This window comes from Electrophorus electricus, chromosome 24 (assembly GCF_013358815.1).
Source record: "Electrophorus electricus isolate fEleEle1 chromosome 24, fEleEle1.pri, whole genome shotgun sequence".
Taxonomy (NCBI): domain Eukaryota; kingdom Metazoa; phylum Chordata; class Actinopteri; order Gymnotiformes; family Gymnotidae; genus Electrophorus; species Electrophorus electricus.
Window position 1 is genome coordinate 6,620,001 of NC_049558.1, and position 27,063 is coordinate 6,647,063.

At 42.2% G+C, this 27,063-nt stretch overlaps 1 protein-coding gene across 1 annotated transcript in view; it reads right to left on the minus strand.

The window, feature by feature from the left end:
- Positions 1-18,208, minus strand: part of plagl2 (pleiomorphic adenoma gene-like 2) — a 26,717-nt gene extending 8,509 nt beyond the window's left edge. The window contains exon 1 of the mRNA XM_035522260.1: positions 18,079-18,208. The gene's annotated coding sequence lies outside the window, so the exon portion shown is untranslated. The remainder of the gene's footprint in view (positions 1-18,078) is intronic.
- Positions 18,209-27,063: the final 8,855 nt, after the last annotated feature.

Here is a 27,063-nt window from a genome sequence, read left to right on the forward strand (position 1 = left end):
TCAGTGAAATTTTACAAGACTGAGAGCAGGTCACAGTGCCCCAGGAGGACTCAGGAAGAGCCGACCGCACGATTCGCAATGTTTATTATAAAAAATAAAAAAAAAAACCTCAGCAGCCAAGAATAGCGGTCTTAGTTTGACACGGTGAGGTGACAACAGTCATGAGAGAGAGAAAGGCACAGAGAGAACAGAATGTGGGAGATAATCAGACCACAGTGAAACTCAGAGAGTGCGAGGGAACAAAAGCACAAAAAAGAGTGGAGTAAGGGATGAGTGTGGAGAGGGGATCAGTGATAACCCCCTGCGTTACAGAGAGGATGCCAGCAAGTCATGCTTTACTGAACACAGTGACATGGACTGACAGCAAGAGAAAAGGGGAGACAGCAACAGAAGATGCCAGAATTCAGGTCTGGGCACGGGGGGGGGGGGGGGATGGGCATGTGGGCATGTCAGTCTGTTATATGTGTATTTAAAAGCCTGTATGCACTTTAAAACACTGTGAAAGAAGAGCGTTTAGCTCTCCAGCAGTCCTGTCTGCTGTATAATGGCTGGTGATCACACGTTCAAGGTGCTCGATGCTGCAGAGCACTGCCCCAGGCCGTGACCCTGTCGTGTCCTGTGTTCATGCTGTGTGTGTGTGCACGCAATGGACAGGTTTCAGTTCCTCTGGTGATGTCTGTTTGGAGCTCAGTGTGCGTGATGAGCAGTGGCAGCCGCCCTTCGGTCTAACCCCCCACCCACCCCCCAAAAAAAGAAAACACAACGCAATTTACTCTGCCAATTCCTCACCTCCATGGCAGTTAGACGCCACTAGGCCTGGCTACCAACACGGGATGTGGCCACAATGCCTGTGTGCCCTCTACACAACCAGCCACACACACACACACACACACACACACACACACAAGTCGGGCTCGAGTTGAGAAAGGGCTAAACTTAGTATGCTGTGGTCGACCGTTAGAGGACAAGTCACCTCTCTCTGTCCCCGTCTGTCATACAGTTTAGGATCGGCGCCGTGAGATGACTGATTGCTTAACAGCCATTGGCTGCTCAGCAAACATATCTGGCTGCTGTCCACCTGAAAAAGCCCCTGGCACCTTCCCCGTGCCTGAGAGGCTCAATGGCCATTCAGACAACGGCGCCGATATTATAAAGGCAGATTCACACATTTCTATGAATTTACAAATTTGGCAGGGATGAGCAAGGTAGAGTCCCAAGTCTCTTGGAGACAAGTGAGAAGGAACTTACATTTTGAACTTCAGAAATTAGGGAATGATGAATTATACAGTGCGATTACCAAGAAACAGAGAACCCCCCTCGAGCAAGCGAGGCATTTCAGAACATTGCCAGTAGTGAGCCCAGACACATGCAAAAGTGCAAAGGCAAAGCTTGCACACTCGCGAAAGAGATTCGCAGGTTTAGTCACTCTGCCCGTTTGGTAAAAATGGCTTTACTGCTTCTGAACTGATCACTATCTCTCGCCACTAAACAGCGGGGGATGGGGACAAGGGTCTGCATCCACCGCAGGAAGCCGGCGACCGAGGGTGGAGCCCAGAACGCTGACGGCACGGAGGGCATCGACTGCTATGGAACCACTATCGAACCGTTACCGTACGTTTAAACAGTGCCCTTCCCCCTAACATGCATTCCTTTCGTGATGTTCGGTTTCTCTTTGTCTCTGAGTTGCTTTCTCTATCTGACTCTGTGTCGGACTTTCGGTCCCTTCCTTTATGATGCCCTCCCCTGGGTAGCACAGGCACATCTGAGAGTTTGGGAATAGAAAGATGCTCAGTAACGGTGTGGCCATGTGCCTTGGGTGGACCATACGCTCCCACAGGCCACCTGCTGGTAAAATCAAGCAAAACACTTATAATGCTGTAAGCCAAAATCTTAGTGTCACCTGTTTCCACTGCAAAAAGCAATCGACCATACTCTGTTTGAGGAAGAAGTTTCATTTAAATCTTGGACAAACTAAACCAGTTGTCTTAAAACAACTATTTTGGACTTTACTGCACAAATGGGAAACCCCAATCAATCCAACAGATCACACCTTACTCAACTGCAAAGTGAGATGTACTCATGACAACCAGAACTGTGACTAAGACAGTTAACTTGTTGCTCTATAGCGGTCAGGACAAACTAGGGTCTTTTATTCTTATGGTGTAACAAATCATTTGACCAACTGCTAATATGTAAATTATAAATAGACCTTAGCATTATTCTTACAAAGCCTGTAGTGTCAACAATACACAAACATTCATTCAATGGTTTATAAACCATTCACCATAGCCTCATCCTCGTTAAGGCAATCTGATTATCACTTGTGAACAATGGCATTATATGTGCTCTTGTTTTATCATTCTTCTCTATTTAAATATACTTTCCTTTTCTCTTTTATAGTCTTGGTTGTGTGTGTGTGTGTGTGTGTGTGTGTGTGTGAGAGAGAGAGAGAGAGAATGCGTCTGTAAAACAGAGACATCTGTTTGACACATGGCCGCCACTTAATGGCAGTGTAGAGAAGGAGGCAGGGGGCAAAAGACTAATTAGAAAATTAACAGGCTCAACAAACAAAGGTCAATTAGAGGAGGTTCACTCCCAGCGCTAATCTGGGGCCAAACAATGGCACCAGAAGCCAAGCCCACTTTAGTCAAGCAGGGAGGTGCTACATTTCTCAGTAGCATCTAAAAGCACCATTATCCAGTCTAAACAACAGGAAAGGCTGTGTGTGTGTGTTCAGGACAGTCTTGCCAGATGCTCTGTTGATTTCCCTGGGACTTCCCCTTTACGACTAAAAACACAAGTGCACTGAGGACTTCGTGTTCAGGGGTTGAGCCAGCATGCACACACCTGTGCAGTGAGAGAGTTTAGAGCTGATAGCACTATTTGCTATTTTGCTCAATTTGATGAGCTCGTTCAGGCGGTGATGTGAGGAGCTGACAGTGGGTGAGACGTGAGAAGTTGGTATATTTCTGAGGCACTTAGTGTGACCACCATCACCACACTGACGTGTGTGTGTGTGTGTGTGTAATATATATATATGTATGTATGTATGTATGTATGTGTGTGTATTTTATTTATATATATATATATATATATATATATATACACACACACACACACACACACACACACACACACACACACACACACAAAGAGAGAGATCCTTCATCAGCACAGTGCTTCTGTATAACTCATAGATAATCCATTAACTCCATATATATACACGCACACATACAGTGTTGTGAAAAAGTGTTTGCCCCCTTCTTGATATATATATATATATATATATATATATATTATTTTTTTTTTTTTTGCATGTTTTTTCACACTTAAATGTGATCAGATCTGTGATCAGATCATCAAACAAATTTAAATATTAGACACAGATAACAGATAACACAAGTAAACACAAAATGCAGCTTTTAAATAAAAATCCCTTTTATTAAGGGAAAAAAAAAATGTTTCACATCTTTGGAAAGCTCAATTTCAATTTCTCTAGCCACACCCAGGCCTGATTACTGCCACACCTGTTCTCAATCAGGAAATCACTTAAATAGGACATGCCTGACAAAGTGAAGTAGACCAAAAGATCCTCAAAAGTTAGACAGCATGTTGTGATCCAAAGAAATTCAGGAACAAATGAGACACAAAGTAATTGAGATCTATCAATCTGGAAAAGATTATAAAGCCATTTCTAAAACTTTGGGACTCTAGCGAACCACAGTGAGAGCCATTATCCACAAATGGTGAAAACATAGAACAGTGGTGAACCTTCCCAGGAGTGGCCGGCCCAACAAAATTACCCCAAGAGCGCAGCGACGACTCATCCAAGAGGTCACAAAACACCCCAAAATATCCAAAGAACTGCAGGCCTCACTTGCCGCAGTTAAGGTCAGTATTCATGACTCCACCATAAGAATGAGACTGGGCAAAAATGGCCTGCATGGCAGAGTTCCAAGACAAAAACCACTGCTGAGCAAAAAGAACATAAAGGCTCATCTCAATTTTGCAAGAAAACATCTTGATGATCCCCAAGACTTTTGGGAAAATACTCTGTGGACTGACAAGACAAAAGTTGAACTTTTTGGAAGGTGCATGTCCCATTACATCTGGTGTAAAAGTAACAGCATTTCAGAAAAGGAACATCATACCAACAATAAAATATGGTGGTGGTAGTGTGATGGTCTGGGGCTGTTTTGCTGCTTTAGACTTGCTGTGGTAAATGGAACCATGAGTTCTGCTGTCTACCAAAAAATCCTTAAGGAGAATGTCTGGCCATCTGTTCATGACCTCAAGCTGAAGCGCACTTGGGTTCTGCAGCAGGGCAATGATCCAAAACACACCAGCAAGTCCACCTCTGAATGGCTTAAGAAAAACAAAATGAAGACTTTGGAGTGGCCTAGTCAAAGTCCTGACCTGAATCTGATTGAGATGCTGTGGCATGACCTTAAAAAGGTGATTCATGCTCGAAAACCCTCTAATGTAGCTGAATTACAACAATTCTGCAAAGATGAGTGGGCCAAAATTCCTCCGCCGTGCTGTAAAAGACTCATTGCCAGTTATTGCAAATGCTTGATTGCAGTTGTTGCTGCTAAGGGTGGCCCAACCAGTTATTGGGATTAGGGAGCAATCACTTTTTCACACAGGGCCATGTACGTTTGAATTTTTTTCCCCTTAATAATAAAAACTTCATTTGAAAACACAAGTAAACACAAAATGCAGTTATCTTTGTCTAATATTTACATTTTTTTTGATGAGCTGAAACATTTAAATGGGACAAACATGCAAAAAAAAGATATATATGTGTGTGTGATTCGTGTACATTTGTTTGCCATTGTAACTGTGTGTGTACGTGTGCGCGCGCACGCGCACAGAGGTGAATTGGGGAAACCCCTTCTGGCAAGAGCTCTGGCTATGACAGAGAGCTCCCGTGCTGTTGGCATTGGGCCAAACGGCAACACGCCAATACACTCATGCTCGCTCGCTCTCTCTCTCCCTCTCTTTTCTATTTATAAACCTCTTTTTCATCACCTTTTTCTCATTCATCACTCTTGTTCTCTCAAGCTACAAGATCCTTCAGATCGCTTGTACCCACACTGTTTGGGAGCCAAACACACACTGCTGTAGAGCGCTACTCCTACTGACCTTCTAACTGGAGGGCACAATCCACAGGGGACAGGCAAACTCACTTCATACTTTCCTCCCCAGTCATCACAACAGAGCACTAATTCAGCGTTCGGCATCCTGCTCTTCATGATCCACCAGATGGGCTGCATATTTGCTCAGACCCGGTACACTTTTGCCACTTCAAAACCACTTTGTTCAGGTGTGATGCGCAGTGTGGGCTGTCTGGTGAGTCCCGAGGTTCAGAAACATGGCCCTAACTGAAATGAATAAAAGTATGTTTATTTAAGATAAAATGCAATTGTTGGACTATTAATGTAAATCAGAATGTTACGGTAGGACATGGAATGAATAGGTTGTTTATATCCCCTTGGTTTGATGCTGAAAGTCAGCATCAGGAAGCTCAGAAAAGCTATCTTTACCCTTTAATACACACCTTACATTGATGATGGCTTTAGCAATGTTTTACAAAATGATAGTATATATATATAAAAAAAATCAAAGGTTTTAAAGAAAGTTTCTTTAAGAAGCATAAACAATTCTTTGCATTTGTATTTTGAGCTAATTTATGCTGCTTTGCTCTAAAAAAATCAGTAGATAATATATATTAAATCAGTATTTAATATACGGAAGTTGAATTGAAACTTAACCTCAGAATCATAAAATGTGCTCAAGCTTGCAGATGTGGGCATCATTATATTTGGGCATCAACTAGAGTTCTGACAATGATTTAAATGAGGACCAAATAGCTCCAGTGCCCCTTAAGAGATAGATAGCAAAACAAATGTTCCAGACCTTCACAGTTCAGCAGAACCTTTGAAGAGCATGGTACAGTTCTCTAAGAATAAAATACAGCACAGGTCATTAAAATAGCATTCTGCCCCCCTTTCCAACCTTCTCTCTCTCTCTCTCTCTCTCTCTCTCTGTCTCTGTCTCTCTCTCTCTGTCTCTCTCTCTCTCTCTCACACACACACACACACACGGTCAGCAACAAACAAATCTGAAAGCTCAGCCTGGTTAGCACCACCTAGAACAACATACCCTGTTGAGGCGGCCCTTTCGTTTACAGAACCCTGTGACACTTTGCCACAGGCCCCACCTTTCTCCCCTCCCACCCTGTCAATCAACTCTCCTGGTCCCCTTCACTCTGGTGTTTACAGTCGGGGAGACACACCCTCCCCCTCGGCTCCTCCCCCTTGTGCATGCTCCTTAAGGATGTGCTGCGTGGGAGGTGTGAGGTGGGGAAACATGAGTCAAACAAAAACAACATTCCTGCATAAAGAGGCTGCTGTCACCTCTTTTGCAACCAGGTAGCCCTGCGCCTGCCGCGACCAGGTGGGGCACCGTCTTGGGCTCGATGGGTGTCGCGGGAGCGTGGCAAGCGGGCCGTTGTGTACACACAAACAGTAGCGTGCTAGTTTCAGTTCATGTTAATGTGCGTATGTGTGTGTGTGTGTGTGCACGTGCACATTTGTGTGTGATAGAGGAACTGTCCCGGGTCCCAGGCGCATGGGTGCGCCCTCCTGTAGTCCGCTACGGTCTCCAGACTCCGCCGGTCATGTGCGACCATAAATGGGTCTTTGTATCAAGGCCAGCGCAGCCGATATTAGGTTGCTTATACGAGGAGGGCGGCTCTGGTGCAGTGTCTAGCGAGGGTTAGCCCCCTGACTGCCCCACGGTGTAGTGTTATGGTGCCTCTCCCTAAAGGAGCCCCCCCGCACCAGCATCTCTTATGTCAGATAGAGATCAGCTAACCACTACTGGCCTCCCCCCACTATCCCAACAAGCTTACTCATGCACACACACACACACACACACACTCCCGCATCGTGTGTGGAGAGTGTGATCCCAGCAGAAACGATTGGAGGTTAACACACAAAGTGTTTGTATGCATGGCTGAGCATATGCAGATGCATGAATTTGGGGTGTGTGTGTGCGTGTGTGTGTGTGTGTGTGTATGTGTCTGACTCCGTGAGCACTGCAGGGAGAAAGCCCCTGAGGCAGTACAGTTATTCATTAACACTTTGAAGCACAGACCTCTCCTTCTCTATTCTCTCAGCTTCCAGAGATAAAAACACACTTGCAGCCCTCAATGGGCTGCCTAACACAGGGTGGTCTTCCAGCCCCACACAGCCACTCCCACCAATCAACACCGCCGCTCAACGTGCACGCCCCGCCCCTGCAGACAGACCCAGGCCAAAGACACGGTGAATCTGGAGTGCGTGTAGATATGCTGAAACTCCAAAGAAAGTATGAAACGGTGTGAATGTGTACTTTTAAATGAGAGAAATACAGAATGGATTAAAGGATGCAGTCTGTCTATGTGAGTGAGTGGAAAAGAGACAGACAGAAAGTAAGACAGAATTCTTCAGAGAGTGAGAGATAGTATGTTTTAAATGAGAAATAGTGTGTGAGTGTGTGTGCGTGCATGTGTGTGTGTGTGTGTGTGGGGGGGGGGGGGGGGGGGGGGGGGTTATACTCTGGCGGATGCTTGAAGCTGTGTGCGTTATCCACTGAAAGGGTTTAGGTTTCAGATGAAGGGTGAAATAGTTAACAGATTGCCTCCTTCACTACCAGAACAGGCCTTCCCACTGCCAGATGAACTTCATTCCCTTACACACACACACACACACACACACACACACACACACACACACACACACACACACATGCACACCCAAGCACACAGGCATAAAAATCCACTTTCATATACAAACACAAAATTAGTTTCTCTCCCTGTCTCATACACACACTCCAAACACATCCGTATACAAACATGACAAGTGTGTCTCTCCCTCTCCCTCTCTCTCACACACACACACACACACACAGACACACTTCACAAATTCAAAACACTTCCATACACAATCATGACAACTCTCTCTCTTTCTCTCTCTCTCCCTCTCCCTCACATACAGACAGACACCCCCACACACAGAGCATAATTCTGAATGAGCCAGGCACTGCCATCTAGCTGAAGTTGCCTAGTTGAGAAGAATGAAACTGTATTTCTCAAACCTAAACTAGAAACTGGCCAGTGCCAACCACAGTATTTTGTCATTCAAATTACCCATGCCAGCTACTGTCGGAATATAGCCCAAGGAAAACATCCTACTATGCTAATAGCATTAATATTTAAAGTACACAAAAGCAAAATGAATATACAAATAAATATAAATATAACAAATAAATATGAATTCATCACAGTAATATGAATGCTTATTAAGTGTACAATAATTTTCTAACTACACTGAATGAGCCTCCAGTGTAACAGAACATGAAATAAAGTGTTTTTTATCAAGCTTCTCGGATATCACTACAAACAGCTGGAAAATATTTTTCAACACAAGTCTTTTAGTTAAAGCAGCAGTGCTAATAACAGAGATAAGCATTTCAGTTCAACAAAATATCTGGTGTCAATATTAGTTATTAGTCTTTAGGATATCAATTAACATATAACAATTTTAAAACAAAGAACTACACGGTATACAGGAATATTCAAATATATTTCAATTTCATACCAAAATGACTCAAAAGTGTCAAGTATATAACTGTATAATAGATGCACTGTAAACAGCACTGGTTAGTGCCCTCATCCCACTGAGAGAACACTCTCAACAGCCACTTGATCAGAAGCACCCGGTTGCCCTGCTGATCTGCAGCCCATCTTATGGTGTGCACCAGTTAATATAAGCACTCCTCATTCCGCCATCAGTGATCAATCTCAGAACCAGGACCACCCATATATGTGTTACAAATATAAGTTACATATCCTATTACCCTACATGACATAAGTGTACAGTGGAAAGTTAGGAACATCCCCTTTCACACATCAAAATCCATCTAACCAGACTGCATGGTTAATGCTTGGCTACTGAAAGTGCATGCCCAGGGATCTTTCTCTGTCATCAATGCACAGCAGCTGAGAGGTGCATGTGAGAATGAGTGTGTGTGAGAGAGAGAGAGAGAGAGAGAGAGAGAGAGAGATGTGCTGTGAGTCAGCCACTAAATGAGGCCATTGAACTACATGGTTGGTGAGAACCAGCACTGCAGGTTCCTGATTGGCCCATCGAGGTTAGGGAGGGGAGTGGTGGTGGATCAGGGGGAGGAACCATGTGACCAAATCCAGCAGAGAGTTTGATAATAGGGCTCCCCTCATGCAATGGGGAAAGAATGAGAGGAGGGAGAGAGAGGGAGAGAGAAAGAAAGAATGAGAGAGAGAGAGAGAAGCCTGGCCAAGAACCAAAAACTCCTCTACCACACACAGGCTGCGCATTGTTGCCTATTCAGTGGACTCCATCTCGGGCCACTTTATCATTCAATTAGGACAGCTTTCACACCACACAGCCGAGAAAAGGGCCCTTCAATCAAACTGAAAACTTCACACTGGCACTGGAGGACATGGAGAAAGACACCCACAGTCCTCTCTCCACTTTCATTTCTCTCTCACTCTCTTTCTCTTTCTCTCCTCTTCCCCCTCCTCCCGTTGTTGTTGTTCCGGACTTTGTAAAGAAGAAAGGGATGGAGAGAGGGAGAGGAAGAGAAAAAAAAAAAGAGAGGCCATTTGTTAACACTGGGGCTTGTCCTTCTTTCTTTTCTTACTCTGTCCCTTCCCTCTGCTTTCGTCCTCTCTTTCTCTGGTTTTCTACTGGGGGCCGGTGTGTATGAGGGGGGCTATGGACACAGGCATATATCTTGTGTCCTACGATTCCACACTACTTCCACTGGGGTGAGCTGTGGTTAATCTAAGATTACTACCGAAAGCGTGGGGAAAGGGGAGAAGAGAGAGAGAGGGAGAGAGAAAGGGAGGGAGAGAACAGGAAAGTGAGGACAGTAAAATGAGACACAGACGAGGGAAAGAGATACACGAGGCGTGGCACGAGCATCAGGACTAAATTGACCGCACTGACGTGTAGCCATGCTAGCAAGCGAGAGGCCGGCTCTGCTAAACAGTAACATCAAAACTCACTTTATCCCTGAGAAAGCGATAAACCACAGGCAAAACCCAAAAGTGAGGGCAAGTAATAAAAAGCAGTTAAAGGAGAGCGAGAGGCACTGGATTAACAAGGTTAGCCTGCTTTATTTACAAGGCTGTGGGATTTTGAAAACAAATCTTTATACGTGAAAGATCACTGCTTTCCAAATGAAGTTGTAGGGATATCTAGAGAAACACACACTGCCATAAAAGTTGCTTTCTGTAAATACAAGGTCACAAATTTAATAATCAAATTATTCGTAGTAATTCCTATGAACTCATATGCAATATATTGAATATTACAGATTTGGAGTGAACATACTTTCAGGGTTAAGGCTCAAAGAAACCTTGAGCAGGCATGCACAACTGAGGAACGATGTTAGTACAGGTAAACCCGTGAAGGTTCATCAAATAAGCATACGATAAGCAGTCAAAGAAGCAGACATCGATTATACATCAGATTTAAACCACATACTTCACTACAAACATCTGAGACACTAATTTACCAAAGTGCTCCTTTTAACCACTAGCTGAGACAACAAGCAGAGGAGGCAGCTGTCTGATAGCAAACTTTTGTTTAATTGAATGCATCCCTGACCAGAGCCCCTCCCCTTATGGGACGTCCCTCGTGTTTCTAGCCAATCACAACCACAGAAGGGCATGAGTGAAAACAAGCTGGCGACCCAAAAGTTGACTCGTATGCGTAACTAGCTGGTCATGACACACCCCCAGTGTGGGCCATGCGCCACAAGAGCTTTTACCATAACCTAAAACATATCAAGTATGCCTCATTTAGAAAATCAGCAACCTTAAGCAAACTTTTTACTGATCTGACAGCTGATGGAATAACTCTGACCTACTTTACTGGCATTTGTAAATTCATCAGAAAATATGCATTTACTTTGTTTTGACTGCTAAATGGTTAGCTAGCTAGCTATACCAGCTATCTTATGGCTGTGGTAAAAGGTTAGATTGGACCCTGTGCTGAGAGACACGCCATATGGGCCACTACCACCAATCAAAGATGACTGCTTTCAATCCCACAGGCAAATTTTCCTGTAAACAGACCGGCTTGCGCAACCCGAGGTATCAGGTCCTGAGGCTATACCATAATTATGCTTAAAAGAAATGTAAAATATATTTGTTGGCTTTGGTACTGGCAGATATAGACACAAGAAATATCCATCATCAACGTCCGCATGGAATTTATGAGTCGAATATGTGCAGCTCACGCAGGACCATTCTGGGATATGTTCTTTACAACGCCTTTAAGGATTCCAGCAGACATTACAAAAATTGCAGTGGTACAAATCTACCTGCAGCGTTTCCTGTAAGGACCAACTAAATCTTTCATCTTCTTTCACTCAGTTCATTCTACTGCTCCTCCACAGTTCACAGGATGAATTTCTTATGAAAACTGAAACTTGTTCATAACCCGTGACATCACATAACCTCATTGACTAATTTGAGAATGCAAAGCATGAGGACTGAACAATCACAAATTTCAGACCGATGTCCAATAAACAATGCAGTTTAATGTTTCCCCCCCCCTTTTTTCCCATGCTACGGCACACCTGGTCCGGGTCCTTGGCTGCTTCAGAAACCTTGGGGAGTGGAACCACGTGTGTACGAGCAGAGAGAGCTGGAAACCATGAAAGTCACTAGATCCACACCATTCTGAACCGCTCAGAAGGCGGAAAGTGTTCCTGCCATCTCCAAACGGTCCTGTCTAGGACGCCACAGCATCATTAAACTCGTTGACAGCCCCTTGTTTTAAGAGCACTGAGACTGCAGTAATGCCCTAAACCACCACCCTCACCTCCTCCTTTTTATTTGCTATTTTTTTGTGGCGTCCTCTAATTCTCCATCTCCGGTTCCTAAGGGAACTTTCACATTCGGTCAGAAGCAGCTCAGTTCTTGGAGAAGTCTCCTCCAAGCAAGCAACATCCCATTCACACGCCCGCAGCCCGTGATGAATGCCAGCTGATCTTTATGTCGACGCACCAGCGATGTGCCTCGGTCTCCCGCGGACCTCCATGTGGGGAGTTATGAAAGAATCACTCGCCTGCTCGCGCTCACATGGTGCCAAACACTTTCACCAAAGGCCAAAATTTGAGGTATGAAAACACAGACCCAGGCCAAAAACAAGTCTTGAAATCCTTCTTACGCACAATTTAGGATCTGCGCAACCACATGCGTCCAGTGAATGAGACACATTGTCTTCCCTCACTAATGGCTATTCTCATCTGCTAACCACCTTCCTACTTATTTTGCTGCCATAAACTGAGAAATGTGTCCAAAAGCCATATAACGTGTGTGCATGGCTCAAACCTTCATTAAGGTCCATTTAAGAGCATCCTGTGTGTGAACGAATTACAACAGTCTTGGGGAAATGGAGAAGCTATTCTCTCCATGGGTGAACTCTGAGACATTTGAAAACGCACCAAAAAGTGTTGCTCGTACACCTATGGAAAATACACGTTGAGGGAACTTCAAACGCGTCATCAGACATTGTAGCTGCTTGCGTGGTGAGTCATGAATTGTCTGGCAGCCGTAATAACCAAAGTCCCCATCGCCCAAAGTGGCACCAGAGGTCCGCTGCATTCTCTGCACATGACCGTACTCCGGCGAAAGTGCCGAGCCGCTCGTTACAGAGTTGCTCGTTGCCGGGCTGCTCTTGTTTTGCCCAGCTGCTGTCATCTGCCCTTCAGCTCATTTGACAGCTTTTTGCTCAGATGGAATGATGAACAAGTGCCGAACTGGTTTGCCTGCTTTTGCCTCACACCTACAAACAGAGGAGAATGCCCCCGACTTTGAGTCTTCGTTCCTCTGAAGGTTTCTTCCTCATGCTCTAGGGTGTTTTTCCTTGCCACTGTTGCCCTGTTACTTGCTCACTGGGGGATTGTAAAAAGTGCAATATAAATAAATTTGACTTTGATTACTTGGAGCAAAAAAAAAAAAAAAAGCACGTTTTGAGCACATCATCCTCTGAAGTCATTCTGAAATAAGTACTCCTAACTTCTGTCACCTTCTGTGACGCTGGAGCTTCTCAACTCCTCATTGTCACTTCTTGGCATTTACAGTTCAGTCATGCGAAAACAGTAATAGGGGACGTCAAAGACTGGATGCACCTGTGGATGGGGTTCCCCATTTCATCTGCATGACATTAAACATAAATCCCTCCTTTAAACCCTGCAGCAAGCACTCATTCCTAAATGCCACAAGACGCAGTGAAAGTCTAGACACTTCTGAGCACTTGCTACATTAAACACATTAAAAGTCTTCAAAGTGGCAGACTTTTGAACAAAGTACAAAAAAAAAACAAAAAAAAAACCCCACCAACAAAGTGGGAAAAAATGCAGCTGTATCTAGTTAGCCACTGCTGGAGCTCGAGGTGTGACATCGGGGTGCAGCGTGTCAGCGTACAAGACCATCAGCCCACGACACCAACAGAGCATACCACCTACAGCACCACAGCTGCTGAGCCCTAGCAAGCTGCCGAGTCGAGGTGGGGAGCATGCCCGGGCGTGATAGCCTCTTCCCTGCCAGGGAGGAGGAAGGAGTGCGGGATTTACCCCCAGGAGGGGAGCTTCGGCTCGGACAAAGCAGGAAGCATGCGCTCCAAGCGTCACGCGTCTCCCTATGACATCATCGTCACACGCACGCTGCAATTGGAGTCAGAATATGCACCGGCTTGGGAGAAGGAAAAAAAACAAATAGGGGATGCGCCCATGCGGGTCCCAGGGGTACAAAAGTGTGCTTGATGGGGGGACAGCCATGCGTGCAAGTGGGGTGTCTGTGGTATCTGATTTGCACAAGCACACGTGCGCCCTCGAGCAAAACGGTGGCTCTTGGGAGCGGGCGGGGAAGGGGGACTGCCTGCATTTTGTGCATTATGTGCAGCAAAAGCAGACTTTGATTCCGACCGGGAATTCTCTCAGAACCACCAGCTCGGAGAAAAGCTCAGGCACTCTCCTTCATACAATACCGACACCCCCCTGTTCTGCCGCTGCTCTGAGAACACGTGTTTTAAAGCACAAGCGGGACATTTCAAACCGTACTTACTCATTAGCTGAAGATGAGGCTGAAAAACGTAGCCACTACATAAAACTTTGTTTTAACATGTGTGTCTACAGATGATAAAAAGCTCTGAGGCAAGCATTTTAGTATTTTGATTTTACAATTTCAAATATATAATTATCTGTAATTATTCAGTCAAAGAAGACTCTAGAGGGCAATCACTATAATCTGGACTCATTTTTTTAACTACAATAAAACATGATTATGTATCATTAGATTTTTTTTCTTGTAGCAGACATATTTATTGGCTACCAACAAGATTTCTTGATTTCTCTCTCTCAAACGGGAGGTTTGGTAAAAACATCAGGCAATCATCATAACATGGTAAAATACTACATTTCTGTATTTTATGTATAATATATAATAGTATAATAATAATACTATTGTGTAATAGTACAATAATAGTATGATAATAATGTTTTATTAATGTTATTTTACAACCAGTGTTTTCCATAATCACAGCCCAGATCTTGACTATGGAAATTCATTCTTTTTTTTTTTCTTTGATCCAAAATGAAAAAAAAGATCAACCTAAACTCAAAAAAAAAAAAAAAACATTTACACTTTATACTTCAGTCTTCAGTATGTATAAACAACAAAATTGACTATAACAGGTTTGAAAAAAATATTCTTTAGCAATTTCCAACTTAAATGTGTATAATATATTTCAATTCCTTTTCGCAAAACTCTATAAAGTTATCAGAAACGAGACCGAAACCTGTCTGTGCATTACAAATTGCTATTGTGAACTATCACCACAGATTCTAATAAAACCTTCACAGCTTGAAGTCTGAAAAGCAAACATTTTCATTCCTGTAAGACTGATAAGTACACACTGCTGGCACTGGGAAGAGTTATACTGGCCTCGTGAACTTGGCCTGATTTCTCTCTCTCTCTCTCTCTCTCTCTCTCTCTCTCTCTCTCTCTCTCTCTCTCTCTCTCTCTCTCTCTCTCTCTCTCTCTCTCTCTCGATTTTCTTCCTTTATTGGGTGAGCGGGTTCAACAGTCTGCTCTTCTACTGGTCGCCCTACAATGCCACAGTGCGCTACGCCAAATAATCACTCCCCACTGTTCATATATCAGCCAAAATGCACACTGGCACAAATGCCTGCACTTGCCGGCTGGATGCGCACGCATGCGCGTGCCCGCAAGTGTCAAGTTCCAGCATCTTTTTTTCCTCCCCCAGGCTCGCAAATTCTCCATTTTATCCTGGAGCAATTCAGACCAAATAAAACAGCAATTTCCCTGGATACTTCCATGCCGGTAACCATTCCTGTATCCGACTAAGCATCCCGGCATCCTCCACATCTTCCTCCTCCAGCTGGAAGCTAAGGGATGCGGGAGGACTCCGATGAAGGTGTTTTATTCCCTCTTCCACTCTGGGCTTGGTTATTAACTAGCGCTTGTGTCCTCCGGAGCCTGTTCTACCCATTAACCCCACTGATGCTCTTTTCTCATGATAATCAGCCTGCTTCCCACTGAGGAACCACAGGATTGTGCAACGCTTTCAGAAGAGTAAACCCCCCTCGATGCACAAGCTCACTCACTCTCTTTCTCCCTCTCTCTCTCTCTCTCTAACTCTCCCTCGTGTGCGTGCGCACACACACACACACACACACACACACACACACACACACACACAGAATCAGGCATGTAATGTGCTGCCTTTTCAGAAAGCACATCGACAGATGTAGTATGAAAAGTTCTGAAGGGTTTTGTTGGAGAGAATAACACTGCCCACATACAACTCCAAAATGTGCTTTTGAACCAGACAGTGAGCAGTCATAACATATTTTAGCACAAATAACCATTTTGCAGAGTTAAACTGTAACTGTGTTTATATTAAAGAAATGAGTTTATCAGGTGTTAAGGCATTGGGGCAAACACCGTTCCAGGAAAGGTTTATACTGCTTCTTTTAATAACTAAGCATAGAAGTGACCAACAGTAAGCTATATACCGCAGATTCTCGCAATACTCCTTAAAAATACATGTAGCACCTTAAAAAAACCTTTACATTTAGATTTTCTGTGCAATAATATAAATCATATTAGCTAAGAAACAAAAGACAGAATTTCCCATTTTGTTTGTTTAAACCTATGTTAGCCTAACAATGTCTGACCCCTGTTCTTATACAGCAGAATATGGTTTCAAGTTGCAGAAACACAGCAACGTCAATACCAAAAACATTGTCTCGTGACGATCTTACTTCCATTTCCTTATTATGTAGCTCGAGGCAGTGGAAGTAGGGCCTTGATGGAGCATGCTTCCTAGGAGCCCACACTTAACACTTCCTAATTAATCACGACTTCAAACTCCACTGGAACCCGTAATCTACAAGCGTGCAGCTCAACGAAGCCCAACTTCAACACTTCCCGAGGTTCCTCTCAATTAGCCATGACAAACACACGGTGAAAGCAAGATGCGAAGGTAAAGTGTGCAGCCTTTATGACAAAGTCGTCGTAACCCCTTCATCTTCGCCTATAAAGAACCATAAAGGGGTTCTCAGTAGTAGAAAGCACAGGGACACGTCTCTTGAAGTCATTCATTCAGCTACAGGTGCTATGACAGTAATGTGGCATTAAAGACGTAATAACATCACATTTCACTATCATTTAAAAGCAAGAATAGGGGCGCTTATCTCAACAAGCTAAGTAGCGCTAGATGCAATTAAACTGTACATTTAATTTGCACCAAAATAGCCGTTCCATTAGATTAAGAGAGATGTTCGCGAACTGCAAACTGTCGCAGGATTTGAATGTAATCTACGATACGTGCTTTAAAGTACGATCTTGCCGAGAATACGTGAACTAGATAAACGCGTTAAACTATAAGCATTTAACATAATAAACATACACTACTAGAAAACTGTTTCCACCCGGTTTCATCGTAAATGCGTTACCGCCAATGACAGAAAACTTGTATTCAGCAAACTAAAGTCACAAAATAGCTGGAGTATTAGAGAGGGAGAAAATAACAACTGAATATGAAATGAGGTAATCTCCGCATCCAAGGTACAGCCAGCCCCATTTTCTGACACGATCGTACGTTATTTAGCCCTGGAGAGGCACGGATACGCACTCACACAACAATGCAAAAGATAGAAGTCACATCGTCTCAAAACTTCAGACAGGAACATCCGATCTCTGGCAAACAAACGAGCAAATGATAAACCAGTGCACCATGGAAGAAGTCTTACAACACAGACAGTCGAGTGAAACTAAGAAAATATTTTTATATTTAGACCCTCTGGCGATTTTCTCATATCAAGCAGTAGACTATTCATAGACTGACACATGAGATTAACGGTACAAATGGAAACAAACGCATTTGTTCCGTGTAAACTAAAGTTTCAAACGCAACATTAACGTTCCTTCAACTTGTGTCTGATTGGCAGAGCACAGGCATGCTCCGTAGTTCGATAAATATTCAGAAATTACTTTAAAATACCCTATTCAAACGAAAATCACATAGAACATCAGTTGATATAGCAGAAGTGACGGGCTACCAAATGCATTTTGTTTACCTATTGAATTATTCATATCTACAACATATTTATCGAAGAAGTTTTGAAAGAGCAAGCGGTAATTAAAAATTAAATACCCGAAGCTTTAACAGTAACAAAATAAGCAAAAAATAAATAACGTAGGGTCGAAGGAAAATAACAACATTATAGTCACAATTAAAAACCCGTTCAACACTTTACACCGATCATCGATGTGTTCAGTTGTATTAATTATGCGGATCTTATTAAAAAAACATGCACACATCAGAACGTGCAGCCACATTATGAGGACTTGCAAAAACGAGCAGTTACCCACCAAAAACTTTCCAGCACCGCATTAGTCAATTTCACAAGGAACCCCGGTAACATTCCATCACCGACTAAACGCAAACCTACCGTGGGAGACCCCACTCCACCTTTCCTTGTCTTTCTCCTCTCGATCTGTTGTTTTATTATTTTTTCCAATTTTTTTCTATAATTTTTCTGTTTTCGGGGCCTGAGTGTCTCGCTCTACTCAGGCTGCAGCACTAGAGTTATGGGGCGCGAGCATTGTGGGAGTGTGACGTCAGGCCACTTTCACAAACTTTTTTACAGGGGCTGGTAAACTGTTTTTTTTGTTTTGTTTTTTTAAGTAGTCGTTTACAGTACATTATAAATAACTGCGAAAAACATAGACGGTTACAAATGATCTGTCTGTGCACATACTCGGAATCTAACAATTTTAAACAAACGATAGCGGTATTGTACGCGAAAGTATAGTATAAAATATAAATAAGTTTAATGTCAACTGAGGTAACTGAAGAAGCAAATTCTTTTTGGGTCCATTTTGATCCATGCAAGGGACGTCGCGACGCTTATTAATTTGCAGTCCATTTTCACAAATCATTTAGATGAGAAAACTTAATTTAAATGTGTACTTCAATTATTTATTAGTGAATGCTGCAAGAATGGTCAAATATTTTCGTGAGTCAGATTTGCATGAGAACATAAATGATATTTTAGGCAGTCAGCAATTGTAAACCTAGTCTACATTTTTCATTATATGGAAACAATTAAGTATTGGTTGACATTTTATCTATGTAATTCAACCGATTGTATTCAATTATAAATAAACAATCACTTCGAGTGAACATTTTAATACATTTAATCATGCGTAATTAAACATATGATAAGTATCTGGACAAAGTAGGCCATATTAAACTAGTATGCAGACAATTAAAATGTCGGTTATGACATTAGCCTACTAATCTATCACAAATATTGTCTCTTCAGAAGTCCTGTCCAATCGTAGGCAGCACAAGAGTCTTGTGTGGTCTTAGGAAATCGAAAGACACTTTTCTGGTAACAAATTTTAACTAATCAAGAGTCTTCATTGCATAATGGAATCCGTTTGGTATTATTGCATGTAGCCTGTTTCCCCCTTATGGCTTTTAAAACGCATTCTCTGTTTTTATTTTTATTTTTATTTTTTTGGAGATGCTGTTAGTTTTAAAGAGGGGAGGAAGCCCCACGTGTGATTCTGCGGTGGTCTCACTTCACCTTGTGTTTTGGGGCGAAAGAATTACTTCCAGGGCATCCCAGCCGATTTCCTCACCACCGCAGCCCCCTCCCCGACACTGCGGATGGATGTGTTTGTGCGTGTGAGAGAGGGAGAGAGTAGGGGGTTGGGAGAGCAAGGGGTCTTCAGTAAAGTCTTTAGGCATGCTCTGTGCTAGTGCGAAAATGCGTTTTTGAGGTCTATATTAAAATAAATATCTTGCCTCTGGGGAGCTAAACCGGCTAGGTGATATAATGTAGTTTTCAAGTACCATTTATTTTTGTTTGTGTGTGTGTTTGTTTGTTTGTTTTGCAGACGTTCTCCGTACTTGATCCGAGAGTGCCACGAGGCTGGTGAAAAACGTGACGATATTCATCAATTAGACAAGCGTCAGCTTTCAAACGAAATTTTCGCAGTGTTCATTTGAGGAAATATTTAGAGTAGGGCTATATTTGTACGACGAAATCTGTTTTCTGTGATAGCCTATTTTAAGTTCTGGATGACACTTACGCACCTGGATTATATGTATATCTTCACTTTTCAGTTTCTGTAAAAAAAAAAAGTGTTTTAATTCATGTATTATTTTGTCTTAACAGTATTTTAAATCCGACTTTACATTTATGATACAAGTGAAAGTACTTTTTAAGATCTTTAGCTTTGGCAAATATAGAAATAGTTTAGTTTTAAGATGTAACTATTTTCGTGTTTTTTACGTTTAAAACTACAGTCAGCTGTTGTATTCTCAGTAATTAATTTGAATAAAGATCAACAATATGCTAAAATGGCAGCTCAACAGTTTCAAAGTGTGCATGTTAATAAAAAGATTTGATTATTTAATTCTACACTTTTCTTCTTTTCTACTTCTCTTTTCTCCTAAGATAGAAGAAAATTAGCCACTAAATTATGACTTTGCAATAAAAATAAAAAGTTATAGATTCCAAATAATGAGGCCTGTCTCTGGAATATATGTACAGTTTCTGTTTACATAGCTTTACTGATTATGTACACATAGGTATAATAATCAATAAACTTACAGACACAGAGTGGATCTGTGAGGACACAAATCTGGCTAATGTGTTACTGTTTCTCAAACCTTCATATAACTTGTTATTAAATTTAGTTGATTAATTAATCAACATAATTTAAGCACAGTTAAATGAGGGTAGCATCAAAACAACAATTTAAAAACCCTAAAAATACCCTAAAAATCTAAATTCAGTGCTCAATGCTAATGCTCTGCAGTGTCATATTCTGACACCTATTGGCTGTCTGCCTAAATGAATTATATATTATTTATTTTAAAAATGAATATATTTCCACACTGATGACTCAGCAAAAACTCTATTCAGCTGTTCGAAAAGATACTCAAAAATAAATCATTGTTAATTGTTGCTTTAAATTTTATTCACAGGTTAGCTGCATAACTGGTTCATTATGCACTGTAAACAAACAAATATTTAGGAAAAGATAGAGTATGTTAATAGTCAGGATGTTGGCAAATTTTTAGGATTCTAGGACAGAGGGAGTTCATCAGAGAGGAGATGCACGTGTCTTTAATTTTTTAATTATTTTTAATGTATTTATTTAAGGCTTTTTTGGGAGGAGGGGGGTTCCCAAGAGTTTCTCCAAAGGTTCGCACTTAAAACCATTACTGGAGGCTAGAGATAAATTTTATAGTCATCTCCACACCCTATAAAGTGAAAGTGACATGGAAGGTTGTGTTGGTGGTGTCAGAGATGGTGATCCAAAACCAATTCATATGTTGCTAATGTGACTAATGGAAGTTAGGTCATCAAAACAGTGGGAGCATTTTCAGAAGCATAGCATGGGATACATTCCATTAAGTTTATTGTCTGTACATTCATATAGACGATTGCCAAAGTTTACTAAATAGTTTATGAAAGAAATTATATTCATCTTTTCCAAACTGAAAAAGAGAGGCTTGTGACAGTGTGAGCATACATAATATTATATTGTACTGACTCACAATCCTCAGTATCTATCAATACATGTGGCAAACTGGACAATACATTATTTATCATGTTTTGTTTTGCATTCTCTGCTAGCTGCTCCACTTGTGTACAAAACACAGCCTATCGTACAGAACAGTGAAATAAGGAATAGTAATAAAAAAAAACAAAAAAAACAAACAAACAAAAAAGTAGTAATAAAATAAAGCTATAGATAGAGAGCAAACAACATGGCATTAGATGTAGCAACAGTGTCGTTAAACAGCCCTGGAGTGAAGGTGGCCGCATAGACACCACCGTGAACGAGCCGAGCAAAACCCCACTTGTTCCTTCAAAAGGCTCAAATGCTGATAACAATAATGTTGAATGCTGTAATACACTGATAACAGGAATGTAATGCCCAACCGCATCCCCTCCTTATTCTTATTTTTAATATTGACGAGTGTATTGAATCAAGACGCTTCTATATCCTAAATGCACGTTGAAGTTTGTGAATTGTTATAGCTCTAGTTAGAGGGCCGTGCAGTACAGTGCGATGCGCTGTCTCGCTGATTTTTTTCTCATGATGTGTATTTTTATGTTAAGCGGTGAAGGACAAAGCAGCAGTGATATCGGCATCGTATTTATGATTGTGATTATAGTTATTGACATGCACACAAAAATGTGAAATAACTGAGGATTTCAGTGAACTCCTAGGCATTGAATTGGAATCAGCAAATAAAAGATGTTCTTAATGTTTCACAAAAAGAAACACAGCCTACTGGGATCTTTAAGTGAAATTAATCTGTTGCTATGATAATAGCTGCAGCAATATTGTATACACTCTGGCAGAATGATGTAGGTAGAACAGAAGCCAAAGCTCTCGCTCTCTCGCTCTCTCTCTCGCTCTCTCTCTCTCTCTCTCTCTCTCTCGCTCATATCTACATGGTGGCCTCTGTTAGACATCAGATTTAGCTTAATTTATTTTAGGCTACTTTCTCAAACAATTCTAAACCAAGTCCAAACAGTGGTGGAAGACATGCACAAAAAGACAAAAGTATAAAATGCTTTTCTCTACTCGGTTTGAGCACAGCAGAGTGATGGTCTGTCATTTGGAGCTCCAGATCAATTTTAAAGTGCTGTTTGAAATGCCATGCCCACTCCTGGTAGCCCAGCCAACTTCGCTCCTCTCCCCACCTCAAACAGGCTTGTAAAAAAAAGCCATTAGGAAGAACAAGGGCAGGGTGAGTTTCAAAGGCATAGGCACCACGCACCCACCCCCATTCAAAGGTCCTAATTAGGTTTGGATTTATCATGGAAGATTGAAGGGCCAATTTCTCACTCCTACACGAATGTGAAGATGGCTGTAGACTGAAAGATAAAATCCTGCCTAAACACACACTCATATCTTAAAACTGACAGAGGGTGTTGTTTTTGTTTTGGTTTTTTTTTTGGGGGGGGGGGGGCATTGGAAACATCTGTAGCTATTTATAAGTAAGTAGGCAGGAGCCCCACACCGTTATTGGTGTCATCTCAATTTCCCTGTTTTTCTCCTCCTCTTTCCCCCTTTCTTTTCTCACTTCTCTATTCTCTCAGTCCCTTCTAAGACATAACACATGCTCCTAGTGTCCCAGTGGAGCCACCATCCGTGGGCAAGTGCCACCAAAGCCATGCCAAAGCACCACTGATGACAACAATAGCAATTAAAGTAGGGGGTGATTTGTACACATCTGGAGTGGATTTCCCTGCCAGAAGAGTCTGCTGCTCACAGCATCCACTCCTCCTCCCTCTCTCCCACCCTCTGTTTCCCTGCTCCTGATTTTTTTTTTAAACATTTTTTTAATTGTTTGGTTAAAAACAGATGGTTGGTTTACATGAGCGAGTACTGGCGATAAACATGCTTAAACGTGCAGTCCATTCGCCAAGAGAGTCATCCTTGCTGCTCACTTAGTGGCCAGAATTAGTGTCTGTACTCAGAACGAAACACCATCTCTCCCTCATCCCTGCCTTCCAGTGCCCTATCATTTCCCATAGGTCTTTTGATGGCATTTTTTTCATTTGTAAATTCTAGGCCAATAAACCAAACCCTTGCCACCATTGTGGGAAAACTATTTTAGGAAATAAGCATTTGTTTGATTTGTTGATTGTGGTTAACCTCCCCTCTCTGGGTAATGCTGGATGTGCAGTTGAGTAAGTGTAGTTGTAGGATAATGTTAGTTTTGTGAACACAGGATAACCTCACAGACTTTTCTCTGATTAGGGAGATCAGTTTGAGCACTGAAATAAACCACACCATTAATCTCATGCACTCTCTTCATCTCATTCTTACCACTCCTGAAACCACCCTGATTTTCTTATATATGAATGATGACCCTACTCCTGCTGTCTTTTCCTTCTGTCTGTCCTTCCCTCGATTAAGTGGAGAATCTAATAAATTGTGAATTGTGACAGAAGCACCGTTAGACTACAGAGAGTTTCTCCACCTTTCTGAGGTCAATCCTACAGCTGTAATATAGGCACACAGATGGCGAAAAGGTGTACTGAATAGGGTGCACAATGGAATGATGAATCCACAATATTAGAGTGACAAGAGGGAGCGAAGGAAAGGTGTAGCAAGCAGACAGAGAGAGAGAGTGAGTGTGAGAGAGAGAGAGAGAGAGAGAGAGAGAGAGAGAGAGAGAGAGACGCCGATTGGCCCATCAGGCTGCAGTGATGGTGTGTATCGTGTTAGGCAGTCGGCAAACAGATCTGTCTGGGGCTGATAATGAGCATGGGTGGAGCACACAGTGATGTCGTAGCCATCCAGACCCTCTGCTACCAACGCTTATCAATGAGGTATACAGAGATCCTGCCACATGTACCGGAAATTACTGATACCCCCCCACCCCCCACCCCCACAGACACACTCACCATGGTGCAGGCAAGGCCTGATTTCTTCAAAAGTGGCCCAAAGAATTGAATGGGTTTTAAAGTAAGTATAGTCTGGAAGGCCATGTACAGCTTTTCAATCCACAACCCTCTACATGTCACTTGTCAGCCTTGTTATTTGTGACAGAGGTTAACATTTAGAAAAGGAAATGTTTCTTCTTTCGGATTTGTTCTTCCTCTCTCTGAGTGAAAGGTTCACTGCAAGTTGCATGTAGGCAGACAATGAGAAGCGATTGTTTTACGCTCTATCTAGTGGCCTTTGAAGATCTGATTCGCTTCCTCAACCCCTCCGACAGTTCAAGACTCTGGCAAGAGAGGAGCAGACAGCCGAGGCTCGCTTTGCACGCTTATCACCGCCGTCATCTCCAACAATGAAGAACCCTGTGCGACTGTGCGCGACTGTGCGCGAGTACGTGCCGAACGCTGCGGAGTGGGGGATGGGGCTGACGGGTGAGAGAGGAGGGATAGGAGGAAGGTGATAGACAGAAGAAAGAGTGGAACATGACAAAAGAATGAGAAAGGAAATGGTGAAAGATAGGGTGACTAAATGGGGGCCGGTAGATGCTGTTACTTTAACTGCTTGCCAAAGACGTACCCAAGCACAGCTTAGGACCTATAGGCTAGATGCCATTGCTGAAGAAATTGAGCTCATTTAGCCTGCCTCAGTCACCTAATGAGAACACAGGTAACGCGTGAACACAAACACATTCTGTCATTACTGTTATTACTGTTATAGGTAGTTCATTGAATCCAAGTTGTCTCACAAATAACTCAAGTGGGAAATGAAGCATTTCTAGGACTCTCATATTTTATTCATCTTTAAGCACATTAAGACCAAGTGTAACTTCCCAGTAATGTGTCTTATCTAGCACAGACCAACTTGTCTAGGACGCCCAGGGCCAACTCACAATTCCGTTCAGCGTATATGCAACCAACCACCATGTCTTTTCAAACATGTGCCACACCGACCTGTTTCTAAGTGGACTTTGTATTGGCTGGTACATTGCTTATTAATCAGGAAGTGAAGTGTTCCTAAATACCTTGACAGAGACCCTAGTCACTGGCAGCATGTGACACAATTAGGATTCAAGCCTAATTACTGGTATTAGAAGAACTTAGGTGTGTATTCTCAGGCATTACATTTTCAGATGAGACATACTTTATGCAAAGGAAATACTGGCAACCCCCAAATCCCCTCCCCAGCCCAAATAAAAACACACATGGGAACCATAGCTCATTCATGATGTTTGTGTATCACACTGGAGAGAGGCTGGATCCAGAACATGCTGCACACACATGCTCCATTTAATGATAGGGTTAACGAAAGCACCATGACTTAAACATAAGCTCTGCTCCATCAGTTGTATGTCACTTACAATGCAGTGATGAAATGACCTGCAACTCTATAAGGCTGCTTAGTGGGAGATGTTTCTTGTTAAAAGCAGTATATCTTTAACTGAAATACATTGATCTATGCTCTTCATCTGAGGAAGGGCCATTAGATGGTGCTTTTTTGTACTATAGAGCTATCACCTTGTTTATAATCTCTCAGAAATCGCAATAATTACTATTCCAACAATTAATACGAGTAATGAATTAATGGTAGATACATGCATGTGGGGGACCTTTCACCCACTATATGCTATATTAGTACAAATGTGTCACTTAAGGAATGTTATGACATAGATGTGGAGCGATCACAAGGCAAACGAATACACTGAGATGAGCGAGATTTATTAAGGGCAAATCCATAATGTGAGTTGTTAGAACAGTCCAGGTTCAGTGAGCCAACACGTAGAGTCCAGGTATACAAAATAAGACAAACAGGGACTAGGAATAACACATGAAGGCTAGGAATCACAAAGTGTGGCAAATATTTAACACAGGAAGGCTAGAATTAATTCATGGCTTAAATACATGGTCTAACTAGAATTAAACAAGACACAGGTGATACAAATAATGGGTGGAGAAAATGAAACACGGAAGCAAAACAAAGACAAAAAACAGGGAAACTATGACAACGAAGACACTATGGAGTGGCTAATCATGACAAGATGTTACACATTAAAATAAACATAGGCAGCATCCACCTAAGTTCATTTTACAGTCACAAGCCACTATATTAGAAACATCAAACTTGTACATATATTTACTGAATACTTTATTAAGTATATCTACATAAAATCAAATCAGATGTATTTATATAGCGCTTTTTACAGCAGATGTTGTCACAAAGCAGCTTTACAAATGTCCAAGTCCAAGCCCCCAGTGAGCAAGCCATGGGTGGCAAGGAAAAACTCTCTAGAGCATGAGGAAGATATCTTGAGAAGAACCAAGACTCAAAGGGGGAGCTCTATCCTCCTCTGGCCAAAATGATATCTATCATTTTGTAAGTATACAGCAGCATTGCTAGTTTGCACAATTCATCAGCCAACCTCTAACATGTTTACCACAGATTTATTTCCACCCATAGCACTACTGATGCTGGGATATTGTCACTGACATGGTGGGAGGATGAATGGAGATTTTACTGCATTAATAAGGCATAGCAGTGTTGCAAAGCACATGTCTGGTGTGAGTGTAATCTGCCATCCAAAAACATACAGCCCAACAGTCCCTTGCTCACAAAATAATCACTATTGAAGAGGTAGTGGATGGCTAACACAGTCTGTGTGGGGCTACAAACTCTAACTATGCCAACAACGTGTACCTACAGTGGTGCCTGAATGTTTGTGAACCCTTTGTAAGTTTCTATATTTTTACATACATTTGACCTAAAACAGTCCTAAAAGTAGATAGAACCAAATCAAACAAATGAGAAAAATATTAGACTAATTTATTCTTTGAGGAAAATGATTCAAGTGGCAAAAGTACATGAACCTTAAATCAGTATCTTTTTTAACCATTCTTTGGTAGAACGACTTGTGCCCATGTTCTCCTGAGATTCAGTTCATGGATGGATGGCCT